The sequence below is a fragment of the Chamaea fasciata genome, unplaced genomic scaffold, assembly GCF_029207755.1.
Source record: "Chamaea fasciata isolate MVZ Bird 193981 ecotype frontalis unplaced genomic scaffold, bChaFas1.0.hap1 SCAF_14, whole genome shotgun sequence".
Lineage (NCBI taxonomy): Eukaryota > Metazoa > Chordata > Aves > Passeriformes > Sylviidae > Chamaea > Chamaea fasciata.
In genome coordinates, this window is record NW_027094099.1 from 4,740,215 (window position 1) to 4,763,256 (window position 23,042).

General features: G+C 40.0%; 1 long non-coding RNA gene across 2 annotated transcripts in view; it reads left to right on the forward strand.

Moving 5' to 3' along the window:
• Window positions 1-942: 942 nt before the first annotated feature.
• The window catches only part of LOC136296876 (uncharacterized), a 139,738-nt gene continuing 117,638 nt past the window's right edge, over window positions 943-23,042 (forward strand). For both annotated transcript variants that reach the window (XR_010723022.1, XR_010723021.1), the window contains exon 1: window positions 943-1,106. This is a non-coding gene — a long non-coding RNA (uncharacterized lncRNA). The remainder of the gene's footprint in view (window positions 1,107-23,042) is intronic.

A 23,042-nucleotide genomic window follows, 5' to 3' on the forward strand; every position in this document is an offset into this window, starting at 1 on the left:
ACCGCGAACGAGCTCGATGGAGGGGCCGGGCGGGATGAGGACACCGCGAACGAGCTCGATGGAGCGGCCAGGCGGGCTGAGGACACCGCGAACGAGCTCGATGGAGGGGCCGGGCGGGATGAGGACACCGCGAACGAGCTCGATGGAGCGGCCGGGCGGGCTGATGGCACCGCGAACGAGCTCGATGGAGCGGCCAGGCGGGCTGAGGACACCGCGAACGAGCTCGATGGAGGGGCCGGGCGGGCCGAGGGCACCGCGAACGAGCTCGATGGAGCGGCCGGGCGGGCTGATGGCACCGCGAACGAGCTCGATGGAGGGGCCGGGCGGGCCGAGGGCACCGCGAACGAGCTCGATGGAGCGGCCAGGCGGGATGAGGACACCGCGAACGAGCTCGATGGAGCGGCCGGGCGGGCTGATGGCACCGCGAACGAGCTCGATGGAGCGGCCGGGCGGGCTGATGGCACCGCGAACGAGCTCGATGGAGCGGCCGGGCGGGCTGATGGCACCGCGAACGAGCTCGATGGAGGGGCCAGGCGGGTTCATGGCACCGCGAACGAGCTCGATGGAGCGGCCGGGCGGGCTGAGGACACCGCGGGCGGGTGCCATGGAAGGGCCGGGCCGGGCCGGGCCGGGCTGCGGGCATCGCGGACCATCCCCACCAGCCGCAGTCGAGAGCCGGTAGGATGCGCTGCTCTTGTGTTATTTAAACACTTTCTCGTACTACAGTATGAATGTGACACCCGAGTGCTAGGGCAAAGGTGCGAAGAGCAAAGCTTTCCCCCGAGCGGCAGCGCGGCGCGTTGCCCTCACGGGTGGAGCCTGAGGGGAGCGGCCATCCAGGTGCACTCCGGGGCTTGGTGATCACAGCCCCAGCACAACTTAATACGAGTATCACAGAGTTGTCAGGAGGTAAAATGCTTTCCTCTTTTCACAGCTGTTGCTCCTTTAGAAATGCAAAACTGCCGGTAAGTATCAGGTGTTTTCCCTTTGTCATTATCTGGGTTGTAGCCCTGTTTCAAAGGCTCGGGTACTCCTCAGAGGTAATTTTGATCTCCTCAGAGAGATGAGAAGCATACAGGAGGCTGTTTCATGCCACCATTGGAAGGGTGAGTGATTTTGCTTTAATATCGTTGGCTGTAGACCACAAAAATATTTCGTGTGAAAACACTGCAGTTGGTAAAACATTGGAAACTTAAATGCATAAGCAATACAATTTTTCAGGGGCGGCTCCAATTTAATGCCTGATGGAATAGTGTCATTCACACCTGTTTACAAAATGCCTCTCTGTCTAGATTCGTACATTTAAAAACTATTGCTGAGATAGCAAATCACTCTTTGAATCTAATTAGGCAAGTCATCTCTATAAATGTTGCTTGCTCAAATGTGGCCCTATAAAAGAAATCAAACTGCAAGCATTTTTCCAGTCAGTGGAATGAACAACTAGAATTTGATGGCTGGTATGCTCTGCCTCACTGCCACAGGATGTTCAGAATTGCAGGCTGTCTTTCTTCAGGAGCAAAGCTATGTTGAATAAACCAGCAGCATTTCAAAGGCCAGGAATTTTTTTTTTCCTTATTTTAGACCCAGAAGTAAATTAGTCTCCTGTGATACCTAGAAGATTTGTTGGCACTGTCGATTTTTTTCCCCTTAAATTACTGGCTCATTGATGTTTCAGATAGGAATAAATTTCCAAGGTCTGATGTTGATCCTGTAGTTTGGTTGCAGCCTTGTTAATAAGCAAGATGGGTCTCCATCCATGGTGTATTGCAGAAATCGGGTCTCTGAGACTCTGAAAGATAGTGATACCTTGAAGAATGATGTTTGACAGTGTTGCAGGATTTTATTAGTGAATCCTCCACATGGTAAATTAAATACGTAACTAAAAAACAAACAAAATTTCAGTTGTTGATAATGTAGTTTAGACCATTATCTAAGACCTATTAACGCTCAGAAGTAAAAAACAAAACAAACAAAAAAACCCCTCAACAACAACAACCAACACCCCACCAAAACAAAAACAAAACAAAAAACAAAACAAACCTTAAAATTTGCTATTCCCAGTCTTTGTTGTCCCAAGAACCTGTGGAAAAAAAATATTCAGGTCAGATCTTGATTCAGTTTCTTGTGTTTGCTCTTTGGTGTTCCCTTTCCAATTGCACAGGCAAGAACCAGAAGTTTTACACTTCATTGGCACTGTTTCTTTAATTACCCCAAATTGCCCAGCAAATAGCAGCGATAGGATTTAATTGGATCTGTTTCTTACCTACTGTTTAACACAGACATTGGAATATGGAGCTCGAGAAATTTACCTTGGGGCCAGTATAACCTAAACTTACTAAGAAAGTAGTGATGTTTCTAACATGGAGAGGTGGTTCCTTGTCCAATGCATAAGGGAGACTTTACTGTTCCTTTCAGAATTCCCTTACTCATATTTCAGAGGACTTTTTCCAGGTCAGGGTCTAAACAGTCCAATTCAGGGTAAGAGAACATCACTGAAGAGTAGTTGTCATGCCTGTACTGAGCCGTGTTCCTTATTTCTGCAATTCCTGCCTTCATTTGCACAGCATCTAAACATCTTATAAACAGTTTGTTAGTGCTGTACATCGATGAGGAGTCAAACAGGATGTTTTACAAAAGAGAAGCAGTTGTAGAATGGTTTAATTAAATTTAAGCGTAGTTCAGCCAAAACTGAAGGCAACATTTACATCCTGGTAAAAGAAAAAGTTCCTTGCAAGAGGGAAGCTTTGACTCCTTGCTGTTGAAACACCTTTCGAATTAATATGAAAATGTTGTCAATAAGTTCACTTCTCGAATGGGTAATGTTGTCTCTCTGAACACTGTTTTAGGGCTTGTTCCTCAAGTGTAGCTTTTCCTCACCGCAGTGAGGACAGATGAGCTCTTCAGAAGCACCACGCAGAGCAGCAGAGCTGGGGTTTGGGTTCAGGGTGGGGTGTCCGGCGTGCCTTTGTGTCCTGTCCTGTCCCTTCTGGAGAAGGAGCCGTATTTGGGTGACACGTTTGGCAGCAGACGATTCTGCTGGCGAGGTTCTTTGGGCCGGCTCTCTGTGGAGCCGCTCGGGGTGCACTGGCAGCGGCCGCTCACCAGAGGGAGCTCGGAGAAAGCGCCAAGGTGTTCCCGCAGCCAAACACAACAACACCGAGGGCTGCCGTCGCTCTCGCTACCTATGAACTCTGCTCTCTCCAAACATTTACATTCCCTGACTCTAAGCCTTCCTGTCAAAAATTCAGTTTCATCTTCCCGTATTTTTTCCTGCTCTCTTCTCTGAAATACTTCACCAATTTTAATAATTGCCCTCTTTAGGCGTAGGCGAACGAAACGATTTCTCAAGTTCTAATCATGTTGTGAATTTCCAAAACTGAGAGGTTTTCTGCTGAGAACCTTTTAAAAGAGTGGGTTACTGATGACAATAGGTGTAAAGGAATTTTCTTCCTTTTCTTTAAAGGAAGGGGTTTTGATCTTGAAATTATCTGCTGCTTCCTGACTTAAATCAGGTACATTGTTATTTTCTGTAGAAAATTAAACACAACCCCATATCTTTTGCTTTGTTATAAATATAAAAATTGTGAGCATTGCACCCTCATTGCATTTTTACTGTCTTTTCTAGTAACAAAATATTCGTGTTATTAAAGTAGCTTTTCTAAAGGAAATATTTCAGTTTATTAATGTGTATCAACCCTTCTTTCCTCTCCCTTTGACAGATCTGTTCACAATGGGCAGTGCTGTTAAAATTTTCATACAAAAAGAATTTGCTCAGTTATGTGAGGTGACTGTTTAAGTTCATCTTACGAATTTTTAGGATCAAGAAAAGAAGATATTCATTAAACTTCTTTTGAGTATGGCTTTTTTAAGGTCCTGTTTAATGCTGAACACAAAAACAAAACCCCAAACCAACCAACCCCATATGTAGCTATTTAAGAAGGTTGATTGGAACACAGGCTATTGCTGTGATTCCTGATTGAATATCTCCTAAGGAATGTGGCCAATACTCTCCTCTGCTAATTGTCCTTAGCTGGCTGGTTTATACTGACTTATTTTCAGGTAATGGTTTACTTGTAAGGTAAAAATAAAATGTAAGGCTTGTGAAGGCTATTTCTAAGCATACACAAAACTTATCTGAAAATCTGCTTTAAATATTTTTATTGAATACTCATTGAATCTATTTAATCACTTCTGTACAAAAATCAGGATGACTTTCCTGATTCAAAATAGACATCTTATTAAATGTTGAACTTACCAAATATTTTGCAATTACATTCTATGAAAGAGAAAGTTTTATTTAAAGTAGCTTTAATACCATTTGATTTTAAAACAAATACTGAAGTATTTTAGATCTATGAAGCACTAAAGATGTGTATGTATTCTGGGAAAGTATTTTTGTTAGCATTTTGTAAAAAATATTAAATTACTCTTAATTTATAGGCTTTCTGTGAATATATATAGTAAATTGTATTTTGTTTGTGAGAAGGTATGGCAATTACCTAATTACAAATATATGAACCATGATGTGCTTAGATACATCAGTAGAGCAACAGTTGGCATTGTGCAACAAATACCTTAATAACAGGAGATTTAAATTCTTTCCCAGTCCATTTTTTTCCTCCATACTCAAAAAAAAAAAAAAAAAAAAAAAAAAAAAAAAAAAAAAAAAAAAAAAGCGTTAGGAGCTCTTCATGTGTGTTTTAGGCTTTACTGTGAGCTGTTATTTCTGAATTTTCTTCCTCATTGTAGGAAGGTTTTCCCTGCAAGCAGGAAGCAGACTGTACACTGCAGTGGTTCTGGACTGTGACTACATTGTAGTGCTATTACTGGAAACGGTGAATTACATCCTGGTCTCTTGGAACTTTGTATATTGCAAATGCACTCAGCGTGTCACGGTTTTAATAGCTTGGTTTTAAACACTTTCTAATAAAAGCTCTTATTTAGTAAATGTTCAGGGGGAATCAAGGCAAGAAGAGGCTGGTGTGAGTTATAATTACACCTGGAATACTGGCAGAGTTTGTTTGCCCTGGTTTGGGTTTTGCGTGGGTTTTAGATTTTTTACTAGAGAAAGTTTTACTAAAGAAACTGCCTTTTGTTTTCTGGTTACTTTCAGCTCTCACATGCTACATGTTTGATGTGGGTAGATGGGACAATTTTCTTCTTTTTTCTGTTCCTCTTCTATCTTGGTCTATTTAATTTTACTTTGAGAAAACAGAGTTAGTTATCCTGCTGGTTCAAAACCTGCCTGGACATGAGCTGTATTAGTCTGAGGGTGCCATGGAGAAGAAAATAAAAAAGAAACAAGTGAGATGGGATGAGACTTTTCCAGTTATTTCTCCCTCCACCATTTCTTGCCATAGACATGGAGACAGGAGAGAAATCAGAAGTGCAGTTATTTCAGAAGTAAACTGCTGTATCTGTGATTGGTGATAATGCTAATGCAGTGTTTTAAAACAAGGAATTGGAACAGAGTAGGAGCCACAAGGCTGAAAATAATGAACTCCAGTAAGGTAAGTGATGAACTGACAAAAAAAATCAGACTGTGTGTTATGAGTGGAGCTCTGACTTAGTAGAACAGAACATAGGAAATAAATTTGTAATCTGCCTTTCTCTCTCTCTTGTTTTAAGCAGTTGTGTGTCAGGTATTTTGGATTAGTGGAGGTCATAGCTCAAAAAACACCCTGATGTTGGATGAATAAGCTGCAGAGCTGCCTCACCAGGCTCTGTGTGTGAGAACTGTATTTTAGGAGGACAGGAAGTTGAGTAAGTAGCAGATAAATTACATACACAGATTGATCTCGTCTGATTAAATATTAGAAAGAAAAGAAGGGAATATGGTGTGCAGTTTATGGAAGGAAGGCCCTGAGATGGGAAAGGAAGGCTGAGGTCTGGGTGTGATGTGTCTGGTTAAGGGCCTCCCTGAGTGAGTAAAATGCTCAGCTGGAGCCTTGAGTCAGCTGTAAATTCAGCTTTGTCTGCAGTATAAAGCATTAGGCACTCCAATGTCCTGGAAGGTCCAAACCTGTTATTTTCAGCAATGGGAATTAGGTGTCCAAACACCTTTCAGTGTTTGAGTCTCCTATTGTATGACTGCCTCCCAACATCGGGCATTTATCAGGTTCTGAATTGCTGCAGGCCTTTCAGCCAGGACAGTGCCCCAGTGACCTTGTTCAGTTTCTCCTAAAGAGGACAGATACTGGGCTTGCAGTTTTTTTGATCCCAGTTTTCTTTGTCTCTTAGCTTAATCTTTGTCATCACATATTCTTATGTCATCAGAAAATCTCACTGTTCTAGTAAAAATCATAACTGGGAGAAGTTGCCACCAATTATAAATAGGCCTGAACTGATTGTGAAAATGCTCTTGATTCAGGATTCATTCATAGTGGTTTATGTGTTTTGTAAGTATAGCTGTCCTCCCCCCAACAAGGTGCTAGTTATCATTTGCTACATTTTTCAGGTGTAGGCATGAGTGCATGTTTTGAAGCAATATTACCAAGGTATACTGTTCTCTGTTTAATTACTCTGGCAGCAGTTTGGACTCACTGATAGAAGAAATAAGATAAACACTCTGTGGGACAGAATTATCTGATTTCAGTTCCCTTTTTTTTCCTCCTCATCTATTATATGATATTATTCAGCTCATTTAGTTTATCTCAGTTTCTCAGTTTTCCTTTTAAATTAGAGAATAATTTTCTCTTTTTAAACTAAAAAATAAACAAATCTATATTTTTAAGTAATTCCTGATACAGCAGTTGATGAGCTGTTTTCATTAAGTGTTTTCAGTTCCCAAGTTCAGTTCTCCTGGACTGATTAACATTAATGATTATGTTTCAACTCGACTGCTGCCTGGGAAATGTGTTTTGAAGCTTTGATCCAATTTTCATAGCCTGTGTATCTGAGTTATTTCCCCAGGTGGACAAGTGCTTTCACAGCTGGCCAAGCTGCAGGTCTTGGTCCTACTTTGCACTAGGGCAAGAGTGAATCTGAAAACTCGGGAGAGGCAGCCAAGATGAGAATGCACAGTTCAATACACAGTGTTTTGTGGAATAAATGGAGCAGCTGTTGTATGAGTGAACCTGTTAGGCTGTAATATTTGGGGAAGTCTTGTGTTTTGATAGGACAACTGTCCTGTCTGTCGTTCCAATGCTCTTTGGCCAATCTTTAGGGGGTCTTCTGTCACTGGTGGTTCCGGGTGGGGTTTTTCTGTATCTGTTTCGAAATGACTGCGTGCTCTGCTGTTCTCTCCCAAATCAATGGACCATAAAATGTGTACCATTTTTCAGATTTGTTTTCCAGTCTACCTGGCTTTCATGCACAAATAGTCCAGGTAAATGGAGTGCTTTGCTTTGAGAGCAAATTAAAGATGTAGTTTGCTCCCTTCCTGATCCTTTTGAACTATCTTCATCTCTCTTCTTTTTTCCTTTTTCTTTTTTTTTTTTTTAATCTACAATTCTTTTAATTTTCTCCTCTTAACTCACGGAGTAAAAAAATGTGAACAAGCCTAGAGCCTTGATCTAAAGCTCAGGGAGATCAGTTAAGAAGGCTGATACTGATTTTGGTATTTGGGGATGTTCAAAAAGGAAAGGTTGAGGAAGGAGTTTTCCTTTCTGTGGTAAATATTACACCAGATCACTGGAAAAGAGCTCAGCTTTGTATCAGTGTATAGATTTGCCATTAAATCATTAAGAGGGTCATTACACTGATTCAAATTCAGTGTCAGATTTTCCAGATGGGCTTTCTCTGTGTTAGTGGCTCCATCGTATTCAGAGGGAATTGCAGGAAGAGTGTCCAGCAAAGTCAGGATAGCTGCTGCTGAAAACTCTGCTTGGCTCAACTAAGAATTTATTGTCATTTATTGAAAATATTGGTGAGAATGTAACCTTTTGTAATGCTTAATGTTTTATTGGCTATAAAAGATAAAATATAGAGTAAAGGGAAGTAAAATAGTATTTTGTTAGGTCAGGAGTTAGATTTATGCTGCTACTTACTGATGGAATAATCAGTGGGTCATAAAGATCAGGCTGCCTGCCTCCTATCTCTTTTTCTGTGTGTGTGTGTGTATTCAACAATGTCTTCTTTGTGATAGTTAGGCCCATGGGAGCTTACCAAAACACTAGGTCCCTTTTGTCCAAGGGTATTAAATTATCTGTTTAGATCAAGCAGAATGTAGTGGATGCTTCTGTTTCAGACATTAAGCAGTTGGGATAGGACTAAATAGACCAGGATGCTTGACATGTGCAAATGGAGCACATGCTCACAAGGGACACTCAGCAGCGTTGTGAACTAATTCAGCACACACAGAGTAGGCATTAAATAAATTGTGCGTTACCATTTGGTGGGGAGTAATAAGCAAAGAGATCTCAAAGTCTTTAGCTTAAAAGGAGTGATAGTGTATGTTTCACACTGTTTCACGATATGTCTGGTGTGCTCTTACTCAAATAGATTAATAGAAGAAATAACATCTGAAGGCTTCTCTGAAAAATGGCAACACATTGAGATTTTTCATTAGATTGAAAATCCCTATGCTGTGATAAAATTGATAAGATCTCATGATCAGTGTTAGAGGAAGCAAAGACTGAGTGGCACCATGGGGGAATTCTCTTTGGTAGAGCAAGGTGCTGTGGCAGAGGAGGAAAACCTCTTTGTCAGAGTGAAATTGTCCAGTAGTGATACAGAGAATGTCATAGTCTGTCAAAATTACAAAGGGCTTTTTTTTCCCTTTTTCCCCATAGGTAGCAGACTGAGGTTGGCTTGCAGATGTGAATTCCTGTAAAAACTTTGGCAATTCCATTAGTCTGTCTCTTGGAACAGGCTGCTCTGGACACATGATATTTTGCTGGATTAAGGCTTCATTCCCAATTGTCCTGTTAAACCAGGACACCTGTTACCCTTTCTCAGAGTGTAGAATTAATCCCAAAGATTTATTCTAAATAACTTAATTTGGTACAGCCTGTAAGAGAATGCTGGTCTCAGTAATGCCTGGTGTGGACAGTGCTTGGTATCTCTGCCATGCATTTTGTTAATTATATGAAGCTTGTAAGAACCATGTACTTGCTTTTCCTCTTGGAACAAGGGCTTTGGTTTTGCTTCTGATGATTTTTCCTCTCTTCCTTTTTTCTGCTTAGCCCCGTCTTTCTGTCCCTCAGTGAGAAAAACAATAACCCCATCTCTTTTTACCCCTGCAAAATGACTGGTGTTGTGCAATTCAAAATATGAAGTGAGAAAACCTGGAACATACATGTCATTCTTTCCATATGCTTAAGGCAGCACATTCTTACATTTCTAGATATGCAGGAAGAGATTTTTTTATATTCAAATCTCATACTCCTGCTTACCTGCACTGTAATATTCACTTCAAGAGAAAACAACTGAAATCCTTGCCGTAGAAGGACAGTTGTGGTTATGCACCTTTGACTTAATCCTTTGTGCTCTTGAGGAAAATCAGGCTGAGTTCTCAGCTGCTGGTGTGGACAGTGGCACAGAGTAGGGATCGCACCTGACCTGGGCACTGAAATGTGACTTCTTCAGGGCTTTCCTTTAAATCAAGGAATGCCCTGTGTGCATAGCTCACAAGACTGGCAGTATGGCGAAAAGACATGAAGAACAATACTTTACACATTTTTTTTATTCTGGCTTTCATCCCAAGAGATCCCACAGAGCTTCAGTAACTACCATGGAACCTGCCTTTAATGAAGAGGAGTGACAGGCCTCAATTGTTTCAGCACATTTCCATGAGGGTTTTTCTTCCTCTCACAGTGTGGTTCATTTTCTGTCTCTGATGGTGAGGGGAGGGGGAGGAGAGCTGCGTTTGGGGAGGTTTATATCTTTGCAACTCTGCAGTATCCCCGTGAGACAGAAGTAAAGGATTTTTTTGTCTGTAGCTTCAGGATAGTAGCACACAAGAAGGATGCTCACTGTGGCCGTGCTGTTCTGAAAGGACTTTATCTCTGCAAAACTTCCTTACTTTTGCAGGGGTGATGTGACCTGCTGCTGCTCTTAGAGTGAAGTTCATTTGCTCCTGGTGTAGTGAATTGTCTTTGATAGTTCATGCAGACACACACTGCTGAAATTCAGTTGTCAGCACAGTAGAATAAAGTACTCTGTGCATCATAGTGGAAGGGGGGAAATTAAGTTCTCTTTATACATGTGCTTTGCTGGGGCAGGTGACCTAAATGGCCATCTCTCCCTGTCACTAACTGTCACCTATCTGTCTGCTTTGAAATAAAATATAAGGAATCTTCCTAGGCTAGGTCAATTATGGGTTTCTCTGCAGCATCAACTCTTTGACTCGTGGAGCATCTTGACTGTAATCTACTTAGAAACTGAACTAGTTAATGAGAATTTGGATCCCAGGATAAAAAAAGAGATCTTGGAATTGGACGAGCCAAGTGTTGCTCTATTTGGTTCTCAACACTTTCTGTTGCTGCTAAGGAGCACAAGATCCTTTCTAGAGCCCAGTTCTACTAATTAAATATGACACTTTTATTAAATATGTAAAACCACCCAATTGTCAAGTACACACAACGTACAGCAAAGACAGCTGAGCAGGAGTGCCTGGCTGCAGGCAGGGATTTGCAGAGTCTGCAAAAAAACCCCGCAAGGGCTGGGGACAGCGAGAATTGCACTGCACCAACTCCTGCAGAAGTGTGCTGTACTTTTCATCTTCCTTCATCCTACCTACATGAAAGGATCTTCTGGAGGGGCAGATGTTGGCCTCCCACCAATTCTAAATAATGGATGGTGGCAGCATTTGTATTCTTTTTTAGTGGAGCCAGTTTATGCCCTGTTTTACCGGCTCCTAGAGCCCAAGGAAATACGGTTCAGAGCCAGCTCTGCTTCCATGTCTCTGGCTGGCCTTGCTCAGGATGAAGCCGGGCCTGTTTCAGATAGGCCATCTGGCTCTCTTGAATGAGCTTGTTAGTAATAGTGGAGGTGGGTCTATTAGCCTGGGACAGGAACTCAGAAACAGATGCTTTGTTTATGTGTAAAATATGGCTTCAAGCCAAAGCGCTAATCATGATTGCCTCTGAAGTGGTTCTAATCATCTGTATGAGACTGCAGCCGCTCTCGTGTTGTTTGTACAAGCTGGTAGTTTAGAGGTGTTGTGTACAAGATATTTGTAGTCATAATTTCTCCAAACAGGTTAAGGCAAACATTATGAGAATCAGCATATTAATGTGCTGCGTTTCAAATTAGAATTATAAACACACTTTCCTCATTGGAGGTTTAATCTGCTAGGAAGAAGCCAGATGTTTACTGATGACACCATTATTTAGAAAGACCTATCAAACTAAAACAAATTATTGTTGTTTAACTGGAGGAAAGCCTAGTTTTATGTATCAACTTAGTAAAAACAGCTCTGTGCTGAGACTGACCCAAGGAGGTTTTTTTCTTCAGGTAGTGGGCCAAACATGAATGCCAGTAGATGTGCAGGTGCCCCTTCTGGCCTTAGGACAGCAAAACGAGGTGTGCCTGTGTTTCTATAGCCTGTGTGAAGTACGTGATAACAGGAAATTAGTAGTTCTAGCTTATTTTTACCAGAAAATCGTCCTTGAGGCTTTTTAAGATTTCAGTTAGCATTAAAAAAAGGGTAAAATAAAGGTAGAGAATCTTGTGATAAATGGAAATTTTAGACATATCCTGTTTAATTGTATTTTTTTTCTGTTTCTTATTTGAATGCCTTCCTGAGAAGTGGAAATTGTGACTGGGCAAATTGCATCAATGGTTAAACTCAAGGTTTTAATAATAAATTCTTTCATTTGTTTTGAAATGGTATTTTGTGATTTAAAAAATGTGATTGTTCCAGGCAGGGTGGCTTTATCCATTCTTCCTTTTTACTTTCAAAACTCTGTTTCCACACATGCTTTCCTCACAGACATTTGAAATCAAGGCAATCTGTCCCATGATCTTCAGTAAATTTTTGCTTCCTTTGGTCTCTCAATAGCCTATATTCCATCTTGTGTAGGTTTGCATCAAAGCAGCTTTGCTTTTTTCTTTCATTAGCCTTTCCCATTTTGGCACTGTATGCCAGTCTTGCCTGCAACACCAGATTCTGTGCTTTTACAGTAGCATGAAGTTTGCCTTTTTTCTAAAGCATCTGATCTTCAAAATATGCTTAAAATGTTACCTGTGCCAAACACAGGTCTTTGCTCTGCACAAGGGAAAGGAAGGAATAATACAGGGGTTGCCTTATGATCGTAGTCCTCTAAAGAGAAGATGCAATATTCAAGATATGTGCCACACTTGTATGACATACATCACACTGTCTGTGGATGCATACATTGGTACTTCTGCGGTGGTCTGGTGGGCTTGTAGAACTATCAGAGGAAAAACTGCCTTCATTGAATCCTCTGTGTGTGTAACTTTGAATTGTCACTCTGCAGAGTAGGACATTCCTAATACTGTGAGACACACCCAAAATTTGTTCATTTCATTGTTTTTTGAATTGATGTCTCCTAAAACATATGATAGAAATACCTAAAATAGTACAGTTATTTCCATGTAGAACAGATATAAACTGTGTCTTTCATTTAAAACAAGAAAGATGGTAATGTGACAGCTCTGGTTTAGCTACAAACAGACTGAGTTATAGTTTCTTGGAATACTAGGTGGCATATAGGAGAAAACAGTAAATATTCAGTGGAACAAAACCTGGCATCATCTAACTGTATCTGTTGCTAATTAAACTTTGTAATCTTTTCTTTTTCTCTTTTGATTGCAGAAATGTAAAGGTTGGGTAAGTAAAAGCACATCTATAAACCTTTTGATAGTATTAGAGAACTAAGCATTCTCAGTTCTCTCACTAAGATCTTAGAGGTCTGGACTTGCAGGAACACACGACAGCTCTGAGCAAAGCCTGTAACACTGCCCCTAATGTAGCCCTTTTGTGGCTATCCACTGCAGCCCATGAAATGTGCAAAAATAACTCATGGCTCACAAAACACCTCAACCCACCCAGAGTGTAAAAGCTTAATTGGTAGAAATCCCTGCTGGACCTATCACTGTCCTATCTGTAATCTTACTGGGCATGGTTCTCAAAGCACAAAATGAATCGTTGTTTAATTTGTCTTCTGTGCGTCAGAACTTCCCAAGAGCACAGAAGACCATAAAATAAATAGTCCTTTCTGTTTTAATTAGCCACTTCTTCATTTTTGCAGCTACTTTCTTTGGCAAGTGCATCATTGGTTTCCCCTGACTTTCAAACTGAGGACAATGGTACAAGGGCATCAAAGAGGGGATCTTTTGCATGCACCAAGAGGCATTTTCATGTTCCTGACATTGTCTAGACTGAGAGCTGTGGCTTGTGTGAGGAATTTTATTAATAGCTGTGTGGAATTCTCTATGTATCGGGTGTAGTAATGACTGCAGTGAGTTTTCTGTGTATTCAGTTCATAAGAAGTTCAATGGCATTTATGTCTTCATAACGAAAGGCAGATGTAAAATACTCCTCTGTTTAGCCAGAGCCTCAAACAGAAGATAGTTGAAAAATTAAAAATATAATTGAGCCCTTTTTAAAGACTACTTCAAAACTGTGCAGGTGCTATTTAGTTAGGTATTTGGTTAGGTGGTAAATCTTTTGTCAGGAGTGAAGAGAGTATCAGGAAGTAACTGTGAGGCAGATTCAATGGTCCTTCCCAGAGAAAAGCTCCCACTGACTCATATTCAATAGACACCACAGAATTTGACCGAGAAGGAATGAATTTTCCCTTCGTAGGCTGAAAATGTCTAATAAAGGGCCCAAATGGGTTTTCTTTGAAGTCAGTTGGGGCTATTCATTGAGGGAGCAACTGTTCAGCATAAGTGAAGGTGTCTGGCCCAAAAAACTTTAACTAATGTTGCACTGTGTTAAAATAATCTGAGAATCAAACACAGAACAAATCTAACATTTCACTTAATGAGTCTATTACACCATGTTTCCCTAGGAAGCTTGTAATTATAATTAATTACCTCAAATCTGCTGCTAATCCATTTGAGCTTAGAAAAGACATGAATTTTAAGAAAGTTAATTTTCTGGTGCCATGTTACTGTCTTTGAACATTTGAATATTTGAAGTAACATTACAACTGAAGGACTTTAATTTTACATACATCTTCAAATTCTCCTCAAGCTCTCCCAATTCTACATTTAGCTGCTGTTGAGCAAATGCTTATAAAAATTATTTGAGATGGGAAGAAATAGGGAGAGTTTGTATTTGCATTGGCTCAAAAATAATACTTTTCATTATATTTTCAAAGTGAATTAAAAATAAATTAAGTTCCCGCATTTCTATAAACTAAAGGGGCATATGGAAATGAAAATGCTATCATCATTCTCAAACAAAGTATTTTGGACTCAATTTTAGAACTGACTGTTTGTCAGTTGTCTATCCAATTTCTTGCTCACAGATCTATGTGAGTTAATGTTTTTAAGAACACCCGCCAAAAAAGGGAATATTATAGCAAGTAAATTATTATGACAAATGCAGGAGAGATGTAAATCTGTGTGAGCATCTGTATACTGAGGCTATTGATTTACAGTAGTGGAAAAAATGTCCATTACTATGCAACAGCCAATTACTTGACTTGCTTCCATTGAGAAGGGTGGTCTTTAGTGTATTTAGTTTAGGAACTGAAATTTAAAAGGTATAAGAGAGTTGACCAACCCTGGCAAAAGAAGTCTCTGCAGTATTGAAAACACAGGGTAAAGAACTGACCACTGAGATCAGCCTTAAAGGGCTGATTTATTATGAGACTTAACCTTGTCCATTTTCTATGACCTTTTTAGGATACCTTTCTAGCAACTTTTTCAACAGGACCTTAAATAATTAAGAAACTGTGATTCTAGTTTCATAAAGGCTCTGAATTAGTATTTCTGAATGTCTACCTTGTAATAACTGACTGCAATGGACTCAGAAGCCCCGTTTTCAAAGAAGAGTTAAATTTTATATTTGATGGTGTTGCATATTTTCATGTTGGTGCTAAACAACTCATTGCCTTAGTCATTGCAGGTTGCCTCTGTCCAGGAAGGGTGAAATGATCATTCTATTCCTTGAAAAGCACTGCCTGGAAAAGCCCCAACAGTGACACCCAAGCAATCCAAGGCAGGTGTTGCCATAGAGGGTCTTTCAGGACCCACATTTTCCTGCAGCTTCTTCCTTAGTTCAGATTTTCTGGAAAGAAAGCAGTATATTTATAAGATCTGGCCTAAAGAATCAACTGTTCTGAAAGCTGACCCTTGCAAATGGAAGAAAATACAGTGAAATCTCATTATTATACCTATAAACTGATTTGATTTAGAGAAAGTGATGAGTTACTTGAAACTGACCCAAATTGTCCTTAAATATTGTCTGGTTTGTGACATTGTACTTCCAAGGGTATGGCTTGTGGCACTTGAACAACTTCACCACCTGGCACTATGATGTATTCTTTATCCTGAAAAAATGGTAATTATTAATGGAGTAAGTGTTTTATATATCTGTGCTCTTTGCTTATGCTCTTCCTGCAGAATACCCTGATGTGTGATTTGCATATTCTTGTTCGAGATTCCCTGCTGAATAATTTTTCTCTGCCATTTAAAATGAGTCTTTTAATACCTGGAAAGTCACAATGCTTATGACACAGATGGAGTAAGAATAGAACTTAGACCTTTCCTCACTTTGAAGTAATTTCATAGGTTTAAAAACCAGTTATGATAATTATATGAATTTTAGTTTTGCTTCTCTTGATGGATTGTAGGATTGCAAAGTAGTGCCATCAGATTTTCATTACTGCCTTGCCCTCCAATTAGTTATAGGAGCTAGAGGTCATATTCTTCACTTGTAGCAACTGCTATCCTGAAGACAGGAAATTTGATTAGAAGAATCCAGTCTGGGCACCGAGGGAGGAATCTCACTTCAGTCACACCAGTTCTGGGAAGCTTCTAAGAGAGAACAGGTTAATTTTTGTACTACATTAATAGTTAATGTGCCATGTGAGAAAGGCCATCATGAGAAGAAATGTGCTGGTATATAAATAGGTGAGGAAAAGCTTGAGCTGATCCAAATTTCTACTCTGTTCTGCTGCAGTTTCTCATCCTTTTGCATCTACCAGCCTTTAACTCTTTGTGGCAACAGGCAAGTGGAAAGGTCAGACAGGGAATTCTGATGCTTTGCTTGGTGCCAGGGTCTCACACAGCAAAACTCTCCTCTTATATTGGCATTGACATTTTTACTAATATTTCTCAGCATGTGAGAAAGCATGGAAATCACATGCCAGGCTATGAATACCTGTGACCTGTGTTTCAGTGGATCTCTGAGTATTTGCTGGTGGCTTTCTTCCTTTTCTTCAACTTCAGCACCAGGTGGATCAGTGATTTTGAGAGGTTTTGCAGGGGGCTGCTTGATTTTGTATAGGAGATAGTATTAATACACTTCTTTAGAAATCCTGTTATAGAGAAACCCTTGAAAAATGTGTCCTACTACTGTATAAAACCTCATAATTCAAAATACACATGAAAAGAAACAAAAATATTTGGTTTATGACAACCACACACATAAAAGCTCCAAACCAAAAAAAATCAGCTGGTTTGGAGATTGAGTCACATGACTCTACTGGTCTGACTTTTGTCTGTTTTGCCTTGTTCCTCAACCACATATTGTTTTGCACTACAATAGCCTCTATTTTTGTATTTGATAAATTAATACAAGTTAAAGTGAGATTCTACTTCAGCAAACTTACATTCCTCACTTTCTTTGGAAAATATGCGTAAATAAATTAATAAATAATTAATGTAGTAAGAGTTCTCTAATGTGCAATATGGATATGACTAGGTCTAATGGTTTCTAGGAAGTGTTTAATTTCTCATGCTACTGATAAATTTTTATTAAAATGTTACACCCACAACCATTCTTTTTAAACCAAACAAATCACAGGTTAAAAGCTTTAGACTCAGAACACTGATTTTAATTTGCTGAAGCAAGTGTTGTCTTTGTGTACTACTTTTTGCTAAGAACTGTTCTGTAGCATGGTATAGATACATATAAATTTATCTACAGTTTGGGTTTGGGCAGCTGGGTAGTGTTTCAGGTCTAGCTAAGACAGTTGTTTATAATATTTATTATCTCAAGAACAAATTACACATCATCTGTGGAAGTCAAGATGATTTTTTTAACAGCAGTTCAGTGTGTACAGTAGACAAGAGTGGGGATTTTAGGGTCTTTGGGCTGTCTATTGAGGAATGGAATTCAGCTGTCTTTACTCAGGTCCATAGCACCTTGATCTCCAGAGTACTCCTATACCGTTATAGGTGGCAGCCTTTTTGCACTAAAAATGCATTTGGTGAGGAAGTGCAGGAAAATGAAGTGCACAAGTAGCTCGGTCTTCGACTAAAGCGAGTGTGTGTGTGACAATGGGTAACGGGGCAGCAGCAGAGCTTAGCAGCCAATTACTTAATAGAAGTACTGAATGCATACAGTCCCCAGAGCATCCTGTAGATTACATGCACATTCCTGATATGTATGTGATATACATAAAGGTAACTTAAATGTATCTGTGTTAATTGTGATTTTGCTGAGAACACTTCTAAAAGTAATTTCGGCAGGCGCTGCGTTGCTATCATGAGATCTCTTAATTCAGTGTTCCATCTGTAAGGAGACAAGCACTGTGATTAGGGGTGGGTTGTACTGCAGCCTCACCCCTTACCAGTGACATTTCTGCAATAGTACCAGAGTAGGTATTAACGATAGAGCTGATGCACCGTGTACCCACCACAGGGGCTTTCTGTCTGTGTGTTTGGGACAACACTGCTGGGAAAGTGACTGACCTGTTTGCAGACTGGCTGCCCTATCCTCCTTGATTCCTGAATCCAGACAAGTTGGGTTAAAATATATTAAAATATAGACAGAAGCAGCATGGATGCCAATCTGCAGTTCTTGTGCTAAGTTCTGTCAGCGAAGGCTCTTTAAAAATAGTGTTTGCAGATTATGTATAAAATGTCTTTTTTCAAGCAATGAAATCTTGAACAGAAGGTTTTTTCCCTCTCGAAGTTTTGTGGTGGTTTGGTTGGGGTTTTGTCAGTACTTACTTGTATTTTTTTGGAGTTTCTTTATTTTTCTTAGCTCCCTGATGTGTTCTCGTGGAAAAAAAAAATCCGACTCCAAATGCCTTCTCTGCCTCGGGTGGCCTTGGATATGCAAATCTATCTTGAATAGCAGAGGAGTTGATAACTCTGGCCTACAGCTCTCACACAAAGGAGACAGATTTGTCTTCTTTACCCCCTGTTTGTCTCCTCAGGAACTCTGTTCTTGGTTGACAATATAAAGCAAAATGAAGAAAAAAAATGAAAAGCCTGCTCTAAGCAAAGTAAGAGAAAGGGGAGTAAGGAAAGAAAAAGGGCTGCTTGTGCTTCAACCAAATAAATTGCTTACTGCAATTTTTTTGATAGGTGTCTCTCATTGTTTTTCTCCTCATTAGTAGAAATGAGGAGTAAAATATTTCTGCCAGACTTCCATATTTCCCCATTATCATTGTATTTGTCACAATATGTCACTTTGCAGAACAAATGTTTCAGAGGGGCCCTGAACCATCATTGCTGGAAAAAGGTATGAATTGTGTTGTCTGCAACAAACTCAATATGTTAAAGAAAAGGGAAATACCTCTGTGGTCATGATTGGAAAGAAAGCTGGCTATTGTAAACATAGAAGAAGAAAAACAAATCACTCTTGTTTATCAGACATGTTTTAGCAGTGACAGCCTTTTTATTAGTCATTTAGAGTTAGTTTGCTATTTAAAGCTTTAAATGTTCAATTAGTGGGTTAATCCTTCTTGTAGGTTTTTACCCTTCATTTGTTGGTAATTGAAGTATTTGTTTATACTAATTTTCTTAAAGTATGCAGTTAAAAGAAATTAGTATTGAGGCTTTGAATAGCAATTGAAGATCAAAGCTTTTACATGGTGGTTTGTCACAGAAGGTGCTGTAATACACATTTCACAGCAATATTCTTAGACACGATTTGCTAAGCTGGTTACTGACCAGCTATTGCTCACCTTTTATGTATCACCGGGTAAATGCAGCAGCTGGGAAAAACAGTGCTACCAACACTTGTAAATTGTTTTTTATTTTTTTTAAAATCTGATCAGGTTTACAGTACAAATGAGAACTGCAATACCATAATTAGGAAACTGAAATTGGAAAGGACTGGTTCTTGTCTAACAAAAAAAACCTCTACAAAAGTTCAGCAGAGGGAATTTTTGATGTAGCAGGAGTGTTAACAGCTGCACTAAATTAGAAGCTGCCTATGGAATCCATAATAAAACAGACAGTGAAGCTTCAAACAGAATTTCCATGACTGAGTATGCGTATGTTCCAGACCCATCTCTGGGTGTTTTTGCTTTATAGCCTTCATTCTTTTCAATTTCCTTTTTCTGAGTTTGTGTTTTAATAAACAATAATGCAATAAAAGAGTTCTCTGATGTTAATGATGTATATGCATTGCTCAATAGCAAGGGCTTTTTAAAATTAATTAATAAGTTAGTAGGAAAAGTGAGTTAATTGCTGCAGCAGGAGGCCAGTGAGTCTGTAGGAGTTTTGGACTTACCCAGAAAATTGATGAATTGTGAGCAGCAGAAATAAAGTTTCATTATGCTGCCCTACATAGGTACTTCAGATCTGATTCCAGGGAGTGCCCACTGGACAGAATGTACCTCATTTTGTTGCAGTAGCTTTTTTCTCTCTGAAAGGCAATTCTCTGGGCTTAAAGGAACCTTCAGAATGCAGCTCCCATTTTGTATGTGTTTGTTCAGTGCCTCGAGTTTGTGTAGAGCCCTTGTCGCTAAGACCCACACTCTGCATTTTCACAGCCTCTTCCTTTTGGTGCTTGTTTTGGCATCTTTCACCAGACTCCTGCCAACTCTTTGTCAGAAGTCTTTGATCCAGGTCACATATGACTGTTATTTTTAGTTCTGTGCAATGTATCCCATGGGACTGCAGTGCTCTTTACTTCATTGAATGTCACCTCCCTTGCTTATCTTATTGCATGTACCTTCCTCACTGATACAGAAATAAGGATGCAATACACTAATTCCTTTTCCATCTGAAACTGCCATTCTGAGACCCCATGGAAACGAGTTTCCTGGGAACCTGTGTGCAGTGAAGGATGGAGTGTGGTAGAAAGAGCCCTCCTCTGTATCCCTGAGTCAGAGCTGTGAAGGGTGAGGTTCTCTCACCAAATAAATGAAGCTCTAAGAAGGATTTCTTGATAGGCTGGAGATTTTTTCTTGAAAATTTCTTGAATCTTTTCAAGAAGAAGATTGCTATTCAGAGGTTTGGTGCTGCAGCTTAAGACGTTGGGTGAACAGCATTTCTCAGAAGAATTGAGGCGACTAGACTAGACTTTAATTGTATTCAATGTGTATTTCTCTTGGATTTAATAGGATGTGTATTTTATGTTAGTCAAACGCTAATCCTTTAGATAAACATTTATTGCTGTTTAACAGCTTTGTAATAGATATGTGAGTATCTAAGAGATGCGTTGCATAGCTGTTATTTCTTAATAAATGTATTTTAGGTAATCAATGAGTACTTAATGTGCAATTACTGTCTTATTAAATCTAAATTGAATGTGTGGTTGAGGAAATGGAGAGCTGGCTTCTCCAGTCACATCTGTCTGCATGTTTGGCTGCAGATGCTATAAGGCTAAGTTTACCAACAGTGACTGGCTGGGAAATTGTTTTTAAAAATTTACTTCATTTCCCTGCTGAAGTTTGCCATGAGTTTCTGAAACTCTACTTGACTCCTAGTGGGAGTTTGATTAAATGTTCTAGGTAGTCAGATGCAGGTGCAACTTTGCTGGTGGAATGGAAAATTCCAATGTGATGGTTAATGGGCAGCCTTGCAAAGATGCCACTGCCTCGCTGCAATGTTGAAGGCAGGCAGTAGCTCCTGCCAGCTGGGACAGGGAGGGGTAAAGTTCAGGGTTTTTTTCAGGTGGTGGTGTGTGAGAGTTTGCTTATGTGATTCTTCCTTCCCTCCCCACTCCGTTTCCCTAAGGCATGGTGTTTTTACAGAGAAGGCCATGTACCAAGAAGAGAGGTTGAGCAAGATTTGTCTTGTTTATGCGAGAGTTGCTTTAAATTTGTTTTCTACTAGATGTGTGTGCCTTTAGTGAGCTGCATCTCTTTTTTAGCGTATAGGCATTCTCCTTTTTGTCTTCAAGTCAGTGTGGAGACCAGGCAGCTGGTATGGGTGTTTAACACTGAAAAAGCTCTCAGTAGGAATGGCAATCTATTCAAACACAAGCCACCTGGAAAAGCAGATGGCCCCTGTTCACCCAAGGCACCACCTGCTTTCTCTGGGTAGTGCCTTATTAAGGACACTCCCCGGAAAGAGTTGGTGGAAAGGTGTAAAAGGGCAAGAGATTTGTAAGTTTGTTTTATAAAAAGAAGGTTTATTTCTTATGTTTAAAAACTGGAGCAAGCATGAGGTGTTTACTTCTACGACAATTCTCCTAAAAAGCTCATTTGCAAACCAAAAGCTGCTGACAGAGATTTTGTCAAGGTCTGCTGTGAGCTGTGGAGGGAGCCTAAAGACTCAAGTCAGGAGAGCTGTGCTGTGAGCTCCTACTGCCCTAAAGCAGGGTGCCTCACAATATCAGAAGAGGGGGATTTAGCATCCTTATCTCTACTTAGGTTGCAGAGGCTTAAAATACTGAATAGCTCCAGGTATCAGTGCAGTGAGTGGCTAGTGAGGTACACCATAAAACTGATGAGCAGTACTCTACAATCACTAGAAAGGTAGGGCTGGCTTGTTCCAAGATAAATGACTCCTCTCTGACCGTATTGAGCTTATCTTCTTGTTCTGAACCATCTACCTATTAATTCTGGTTTCATAATTAGGTGCTGCCAATTTTTATATGTTCAGATTAAAGCTCTCATGTAGTGTAGTATCACTCTTGACCTTTTGCATGACTTCTTTTAACAATTTGGCAGTGAATGAGTACACAGTAATGAGTTTACTCTGCCACTTTCTTAGCGCTCAGCTTCATTTGATGCACTGTGGCATAGTCAAGAAGGCCAATTATTTTTGAAATCATGCTAATTAGTAAAAAGGCCATGGCCTTATGGCTACTGAGCTGAGTCAGGTACTGTCCCTCATCTCCCTCATCACTCCATGCACTCTCCTCTTGCTAGACATGTGAGATGTGTATCATGAATACTGGGCTAAGCACATTACTCCTAGAATCACACTGAGGTCATCAGCGTGGCAGCTGAGGTGAATGTGTTCTGTTCTGTTTCCAGATGACAAAGGTTCCTGAACAAAATTCAGCAGAGGAGGACAGTGACATTATAAAGACCTGTGGGTCACTGAGTAATGACACGGCTGTTTGTCTAGCTAGACAAAGGTCCATAACTCCTGCAGCAGCTAAGTATGGAAGACCCTTGTGATTCAAGAAAAACTTCTAGAGTGATAAAGCTGGGATTTTTTTAATGGACAATTTTGATCCTTGAGCAGAAATAGTTTCATTTGGATCATGCATAATTGAGACTTCACCAGTTTCTAAACTTTATGGACTTCTCATGTTTAGGTTGTTCTTGGAGCCGTCTCTTATTTAGATGAGGTTGGCACAGTTGTGGTAGAAGAAGTATCTCATAGAAAATGCAATGGTTTTTTTTAGCTTGCACTGTATGTAGGGGAATCAACAGACAGAATTTGAAAGTCTGAGACTGACTAGATATTGCATTTCAAAGGCACAAAACTTCCCAATCTGTTAGAATGAAAGCCAGTTTTTCTTAACCTGTTTGCAAACAATGATTTAAGTGAACCTCACTTTTGGGGAAGGTTCTGTTTGACCTTTTGCAATGCTGCCTTGCATATCTCAATAGAGAATGTGCCCTCTGTGGGTAAACCATCCACATTATCATCCTTCTCCTTGTAGGATTTACAGTAAACCAAAGCAGGACAATGTTGGTGTAAAGGCAAAAATGCTGAGTCCCAGAGACAGTACTATGACTTTCCTGTCATCTGAGGTGACATAACTTAAGCTGTAAGGGTAAGAGAAAACCTAGTCTAGGCTGTGATAGTCTGAAATG